This window comes from Elephantulus edwardii, unplaced genomic scaffold, assembly GCF_000299155.1.
Source record: "Elephantulus edwardii isolate Elephantulus edwardi_28Jun2011 unplaced genomic scaffold, EleEdw1.0 scaffold00216, whole genome shotgun sequence".
In the NCBI taxonomy this organism is placed as follows: Eukaryota; Metazoa; Chordata; class Mammalia; order Macroscelidea; family Macroscelididae; genus Elephantulus; species Elephantulus edwardii.
Genome location: NW_006399966.1, coordinates 4,485,104 through 4,493,190, shown reverse-complemented (window position 1 = coordinate 4,493,190; position 8,087 = coordinate 4,485,104). Strand labels below are relative to the sequence as shown.

At 45.3% G+C, this 8,087-nt stretch overlaps 1 protein-coding gene and 1 pseudogene across 2 annotated transcripts in view; one reads left to right on the top strand and one right to left on the bottom strand.

Moving 5' to 3' along the window:
• The window catches only part of MPP2 (membrane protein, palmitoylated 2 (MAGUK p55 subfamily member 2)), a 35,306-nt gene that overhangs the window by 17,481 nt on the left and 9,738 nt on the right, over window positions 1–8,087 (bottom strand). The window lies entirely within an intron of this gene.
• On the top strand, window positions 3,462–3,855 carry LOC102853407 (annotated as a pseudogene).

Genomic DNA, 8,087 nt, shown 5'->3' with positions numbered 1-8,087 from the left:
CTATACTTGGACCAAGAGGCAGTCGTCAGAACAGAGCAGGGAAACACTGCATGGTTCAAAATTGGGAAAGGTGTATGCCAGGGATATGTCCTATCTCCATACCTTTTCAACCTGTATGCAGAACAGATTATCCGAGAGGCTGGGCTCTATGACGAGAAGTGTGGCATCAGGATTGGTGGAAGATTCATCAACAATCTGCGTTATGCAGATGATACAACCTTGCTGGCTAAAACTGTGGAGGACCTGATGCACTTGCTGCAGAGAGTCAAGGACTGCAGCCTTAGTATGGATTGAGGCTCAATGTCAAGAAGACAAAGATTCTCACCACTGGACCAATTGGCAGCATCAGGATGGATGGTGAAGACACTGAGATTGTTAACTTTAGTCTGCTTGGCTCCATGGTCAACACTCTTGGCACCAGTAGCCAGGAAATAAAAAAACATATTGTGATGGGAAAGTCTGCTGTTAGGGACCTCTCCAGGGTACTGGAGAGCAATGGTGTCACTCTGGAGACTAAGGTGTACCTGATACAGGCTTTGGTCTTTACAATCACTTATTATGCGTCAGAGAGTGGGGCAATGACTAGGAAGGATAGAAGGAGAATTGATGCCTTTGAGCTGTGGTGCTAGAGAGGAGTATTAAATGTCACATGGACTGCCAAGAAAACATTCATCCTAGAAAGGGCTAAACCAGGCTGCTCCTTGGAGGCAAGGATTCTGGGGCTTCGTCTGACATACTTTGGACATGTTGTAAGGAAGGACCAGTCCTTAGAGAGGGACATCATGCTTGGAAGGGTGGAGGGACGGCGCAAGATGGGAAGACCCTCTACGAGCTGGATTGATTCAGTGACTGGGGTAATCAGGATGGGTGTGTCAGAGGCAGTGCGACTAGCACAGGACAGAGCAGAGTGTAGGGCTGTTGTACACAGGGTCACTATGAGTCGCAAGGGACTTGACGGCACATAACAACAACAACAACATTTATGTATCTGAAAATTGGACAATGAATAAGGATAACTAAAGAGGAATTGATGTCTTTGAATTGTTGTTGGCAAAGAGTATTGAATATTCCGTAGACAAACAAGTCTGTTTTGGAGGATGTGCCACCAGGGTACTCCCTGGAGGCAAGAACGGAAAACTCTATATTCTTTGGCCATGTTATCAGGAAGATAACACGGAAAAAAGCATCATGCTGGAAAAGGCAGACAGTGTGGTGTCAAGGGCTTAATGTTCCAAATGGCTTTCCTAGCCATTGACTTTGACTTTGCCACATGGATGGACAAGATCTTACAAACAGGGTGTGTTAGTCTATCCACAAGGAGATTGGCTAGCTGGGCCATTCCTCTAGGTTTACACCAAACCATTTCAGCAGCAGAAATTGGGAATCTCAAAACCAACAAGGAAGAGAAAGCTGCAAGATTTTTTTGGAGCGAGAGATTCCTGTGTCAGCCAGACCAGGATCTACATACACAAGAGTAACAGCAGCCTTGGCAGAGAACCAGAGACCAACATGAAACAGTGCTGACTTGGGACTGAAGCCCCAGGGAACCAGAACCAGAAGCCTTCACCCAAGAGTTCCAGAAGAACTTAGCATGCTCACATCCATCTGCTTCTGCACAAGTGTGAGACTTTCTCAGGTGTGGATAGTTGGTGGCCGAGTATATGGATGTTCCGGAAGACCTGGCAGGACCAAGAGAACTTTGTAACACTGACTTAAGCTGTGAGGCTGAAGGTCAAAGGACCTATGACAATGTTTGAAAAGCTATCTGGATTGAGGGACTGTCACCTGCTGCCAAGCCTGTTAACTTTCCTAATAAACTCCATAATCATCAGTATGGCTCTATAAAATCTGTGTAGTCATTGCAATGGATTTTGGACCAAGTAGAACAGTAGGATTGGTGTTGTAATTAGTAGAACATAGGTGTGTGAAAGACCACGTTTGACCATATAGGAATAAGTTTTGTACTGTAGATTTATTGAGGGGTACAATTCTCCTTTGAGGAATTAGTAGAAATCAGACTTGACCATCCCCATTGCTGCCTGCCTTTTTTTATTCTTTTTACAGTAAGTCTGGAGCCATTGCAATGAATCCCACCATTTCTGATAGCAACTGTTACCATTTGATTCAGTAAACATGCTGCTAGGTGTTTTGTTCAAATAAGATGAAAGTGCATGTCCATATAAAACCTGTACACAAATGTTTACAGCTGATTTATACTTCCCCCAAATTGCAATCAACCAGGATGTCCTTCAATAGGCAACTGGACAAATAAATGGATTGTATCCATACAATGGACTCTATTTTCTGCACAATTTTCTGCAAACCTAAAACAGCACTAAAAGAAAATAAAGTCTACTAACTGTTAATTACATAATCTATGAACATCAAGTGTTGGAGATTCACTCCTTGCTGGTAGAAGTAAATTATATACTTCATATAGTAAGTAATCTGTTAGTCCAAAGGAACCCTGTTGGCATAGTAGCTAAGTGGTCAGCTGCTAAAAGAAAGGTTAGTGGTTCAAACCAACCAGCTGATGGGCTTGAAAAACATGTGGCAGTCTGCTTCTATAAAGTGTATAGCTGTGAAAATCCTATGGGGCTTCTCCTGCATCTGTAGGGTTGCTATGAGTCACAATCAATTCCATAGCAACAAGTTTGGTTTGGGTTTAATAAGCCTGGAAATGCATATACTCAGCCACCAACTAGCCATGCCAGCGGAAGTCTCACACCTGTGCAGAAGCAGATGGCTGTGAGCATGCTAAGTGCAGCACTGTTTTAATAGAGAAAAATCAGCAACAGCATGTCTGTCTCTCAGAGGGGAACCCCTAGATCAACTGGGCTCTATTCATAACTGACATATTACAAACACACTTCTTTCTATCTGTATCTATTTATGCCAACAGCTCTGCTTTTTATATTAACTAGAAATCTCATACATAATCTTATAGTGAAGGCTGAAGGCTGTATATATATATATATATATATATACACACACACACACATACACATATAATTCCATTTATGTATAATAATGACTCCCGGCCAAGATGTCTGACATGGAGGATGATTTCATGTGCAATGAGGACAAATGTGGACTTGGAAAATTAGTACTATAATTTCAAAGCATTAAAAGAAGATGGCCCAAAAGCAGCCTTAAGCAGTTTCCAAAAGGTTTTGGAACTTGAAGGTGAAAAAGGAGAATGGGGATTTAAAGCACTGAAACAAATGATTAAGATTAACTTCAAGTTGACAGAAATGATGAACAGATAGAAACAATTATTGACCTATATTCGGAGTGCAGTTACAAGAAATTATTCTGAAAAATCCATTCATTCTATTCTTGATTATATTTCCACTTCGAAACCGGTAGATTAATTTCTCTCTTGTATCAGTGAGTTTATTATTTATACTGAAGGCTTTGAAAGAGTTTTTCTTTTTAGGGAGGGTGGTGAATTGAGGGGAATGGGTGGGTACGGAGAAAAGTGCAACAATGAATGACTGGAAACCCTAAGTCTTTGTAAACTTTCATTAAAATTAATTTTTAAAAAAAACCAGCCCCATGCTCTTCCGCCCTCCTCACCGCTGGCAGTCCCAGCTCGCGCCCACAGCCCCCCACACTCGCCACCAGACCTCGAAAAATTGAGGAAATCAAGGACTTCCTGCTCACGGCCAGCGAAAGGATGCCAAATCTGTCAAGATCAAGAAGAACAAGGACAATGTGAAGTTCAAGGTTCAGTGCAGCAGATACCTCTACACCCTGGTCATCACAGACAAAGAGAAGGCTGAGAAGCTGAAGCAGTCCCTGCCCCCAGGTTTGGCAGTGAAGGAGCTGAAACGAACCAACATGCTGATTTGAAATGCAATAAAATTTTTAAAAGCAAAAAACAAAACAAACAAACAAAAAACCCATATAACAAGTGTACCACGCTTAAAGCTAAGCAAATGGGCAGTCAAGGCCTATAATATTTGGGCATGTGACATCACTGGGGACACAAACAGTGTGGAGGTGAAAATGAGGACCAAGATATTGAGGGAGAGCAGTAGGAGTAGGGTAAGGGGATAGACTTTAGCTTAGCTGTAGGTTTTATTTCTTAAGAAGGGAGGGAGGGCTGAAGCAAATGCAGCCAGCATAAACATCTTGGAGATGAGGGCTCACTCCCCCAAAACCCACATTCACTGTCCTCTAGTCAATTCTGAATCACAGCAACCCGATAGCAACTCTGCAGGACAGAGGAGAACTGCCCTTGAGGATTTCCATGATAGAAGCAGACAGCTACATCTTTCTCCCTAGGGTTCCAACTACTACTCTTTTAACAGACAGTCCAACATTTCAACCTTTGTGCCACGAGGGCTCCTTTATGGAGACTCTGAGGTCCACTATTCACACTCTTGTAGAGCACCTATCATGTGCCAGGTACTGTTCTGGGCTCAAGGGGTCTAGCAGTGAAGACGGTATCCCTGCCCTTATCTCTATGTTGGAAATGCACATAAACACCCTGTTTTTCTTTTTCTTACATGAGTATAGCCCTTGATCACCCATGAAAAGCAACATGCCTTTCCCTAATCTCTTCCAGTCTGCAGTCTTCTCTTCTTCAAACCCCCCACTAATAACCCTCTCAGGCCTTTCATCTTCTGTTGTTAAGGACTTCTCCAGGTCCTCAAGCATCCACAGTTGGTGCTGTGGATGAGTCCCAGGGTCGCCACATCCCTGTACCAGTTCTCTCCCTCCTGTGGGACCGGGCCATCCTTCAATCTCCAGGGGCCTTTCCACCCCAGCCCTGTAAACAACTTGGAAGCTCCTACCACCCACCACCTGCTGCTGTACCACCAATTTCCTTACTATCACTATCATTTTCTGGCTCTGGTGACCCTTTTGCTAGTCAAGCTGCTCTCCATCCAATGCCTGTCATCGCCCTAGAGTCTAACATGTGGGCAGTTACCACCTCAAATCCTGCAATGAGGACCACCCTTCCACTGTTGCCAAATCTGGGTTGTTGCGTGGTGCCCCAGGACTGTTCCCCCTGGGGAATCTAACACCTCTCATATCCCCCTCTCTGACCCACCCCTGCAAACACTGAGAGTCCCAGGCCTTCCCCTCCATGCTCTGCCTGCTTCTCGGTCTCCTCCTGATTCACTCACTTCCTTCCCATCCAAGCCCCCCACTGAGGGGTGATGTGCTGAGCTTCACAAGTCCAGTTCACACTGCACCACCTCCTAGCCCTCACTTAGCACAAGCCCAGGACCAAAGTCTTCCCCCTCTTTTTCAGAGCGTAGTCACCTCTCACCCCAGGAGAGCAGGCGCCGGGCATGGACAGGTCTGGTCTCTGCTCCCTGACTTTGGTCAGGTCTCTGGCAATGTCCCCCCACTCCTTTCTGTGACTAGCTGAACCTTCATTTCTGGAATTTCCCACACTCAATCTCACCTCCCCAATTCCTACTACCCTGCTTTACTGAGAAACCCTATCAGGTAGGCCTGATTCCCTAAGTCCCTCAGCGGTGCCTCTCAGGACCACCTACATCATGCTCACCTCTTGTCGTTGCCTTCAAGGGCAGAGACATCTTTCCTCAACACCCTCCGCTGCTGGCTCTCTCGACTAAAGGTGGTGCCATGTCACACTTGACCCTGGGCAGAATCCAAGGTGCCTGGCTAGCTTCCCTCTTCCGTACCCAAACACTGAGTACTGCCAACTTACCCCGTAAATACTTCTTTCTGCCTCCCATTCCTCAGGCCCTGTTACCACAGCTTCAGTTTAGGTTCTCAGTATCCACAACTGGAAACACCACACAGCGCCCCCTGCCCCCCCCCACCTCCACAGCCTCTCCAACTGTGGGTTTAACCTTCTAACTCCTAACCCTATAATTCACCCTTCAGGAGGCTGCCACAGAAGAGGGAAGGCCCTAACCCATCTGTCTGCTGTCATCACACTGCCTCTTAAAACCCAAGAAAGGCTCTACGATGCATATAGGACTATGACCGGACTCCCATACACAGCTGAGCCACAGCCTCCTATGACCCGACCTGAGACGTCCCCACAGCCCCCACTCCTGTCTCGCACCTGGCACTGTCCAGCCTCACACAGGACACTTCCAGTCCCATCACACCTGGATGTTTCTCACCTTGGTGCTTCTGCTCAGACTCTTCCTGTGGCCCGCAATGCCCTCTCCACTGCCACCACCCTCTCCATCCATGCCCCAGGAAGCTCTCTCTGCCTACGCTGGGCTGGATTTGGCACCCACTCTAGCTTATCTGGCTCTGTCGTTTTAGTGAATCTTTCTCTCTCGTCTGATGCATGGCAGGTAACTTAAAAAAAAAAGAGCTTCAATTCAACAAGACGACAAAAAACAATCCAATTTAAAAATGGGCAAAGGACTGTAAATGAGATAAACAGATGGCCCACAAGGACATGAAAAGATGCTCAATTTTATTAGTAATTAGGGAAATGCAAATCAAAAGCATGCGATACCACTCCACACCCACTAGGAAGGCGATTGACCAAAACGAAAAAAAAAAAAAGTGTTGGCAAGGATGTAGGAAAATTAGAACCTCATGCTGTAATGCTGGTGGGCATGTGAAAAGACATGATGGCTATAGAAGCCGTTTGGTGATTTCTTAAAACAGAGAATAATCATAACCCAGCAATTCTCCTACTCAGTAATACTAGCACCAAAGGAGTTGAAAACAGGACCAAAACAGATACTTGTATCTGGTCACTGCAGAAGTATTCACAGTGGCCAAAAGGTGACAACAGCCCATCAAAGTGAGTCGGTAAACAAAATGTCACACAATAACACATAATGTTATTGGGTTTTTTGTTCTATTGAACTTCACAGATAATATATTTTTAACAAATTGAAGGTTTGTGTCAACTTTGTGTTAAGTCTAGCAGCACGTTTTCCCAACATCCAGCGCTCATATGTCCCTGGGTCCCATTTCAGTAATTCTCACAACATTCAGACTTTGCCACAAATTAGGGAGCTCTGGTGGACTGGTCTGTAGGGCAGAGTTGCAGTGCTAACCCCATCCTTCAGCAGCATCGAGGGAGAAATGTGGGCTATCTCCTCCCGAGTGATTTACAGTCTCTCAAAATCCCACCAGAGGCTCAGTGAGGAATCATTTCCAGGGTGATGGCGATAAGTTTATTGCCTATTTAATAGATTATACTACAACATGGGCATAACTTTTATATGCACCAGGAAACAAATTCCCTGTGTCTAGTTTTATATTGCAATCCTTACTTTATTACAGTGCCCTGGAAGCGAGCTTGCCATATCTCTGAGTTATGCCTATATGTTGTTGTTGTTATTGTTGTTGTGTACCACAGAGTCTGAACTGACCTATAGCTGACCCTCCAGTGGGTTTTCAAAGGCACTTAATCTCACAGGAGGAGATTGCCCATCCTTCTGCAGAGCATCTGGAGGCCTCGAACTGCCTGCCTCCGGCACTGCAGTGCAGCTTCTTGCCAGAGCTCCCTTATGCCTATATAACCACACAAAGGTCTGATACATGCTACAACATAGGTGAACCCTGAACTATCACACTAAGTGAAAGAAGCCAGACACAAAGGGACGAATATTGTGAGAGCCCACTTACATAGGGGGCGGGGAGAGAGGGGGAATCTCGAATAGGCAAATTCACAGAAAACAGTAAATTAGATGTTCTCAGGGGCTGGAGGCAGGGAAAGAAGAATTATTGCTCAGTCAGTATGGAGTGTTCTCAACTTAGCGTTGTTGAGTTGAAACCAGCTCATAGCTGACCCTCCAGGCGATTTCTAAGCCTATAAACAGAAAGGGAGGAGATGTCCCATCTTTCTCTTGAGGAGCAGCTTGTGGATTCAAACTGAAAGGGGTGAGTTCTATGGGTTAACAGTGCGATTCCTTGTGCCTAGACCACTAGAGCTCCCAAATATAGAGTGTTAGGGTGATAGAAAACTTTAGAAATAGATAACATTGTTAGTTATACAGCACTGTGAACGCACTCAATGCCACTGCCACGTGCACAAGGGGCCCGAAGGCAGGAGGAATTCTGGAGATTCCAATGGGCAACCATGTTTACCCCTCATCAATCACATTCTCCACAAGCTGGGGCAC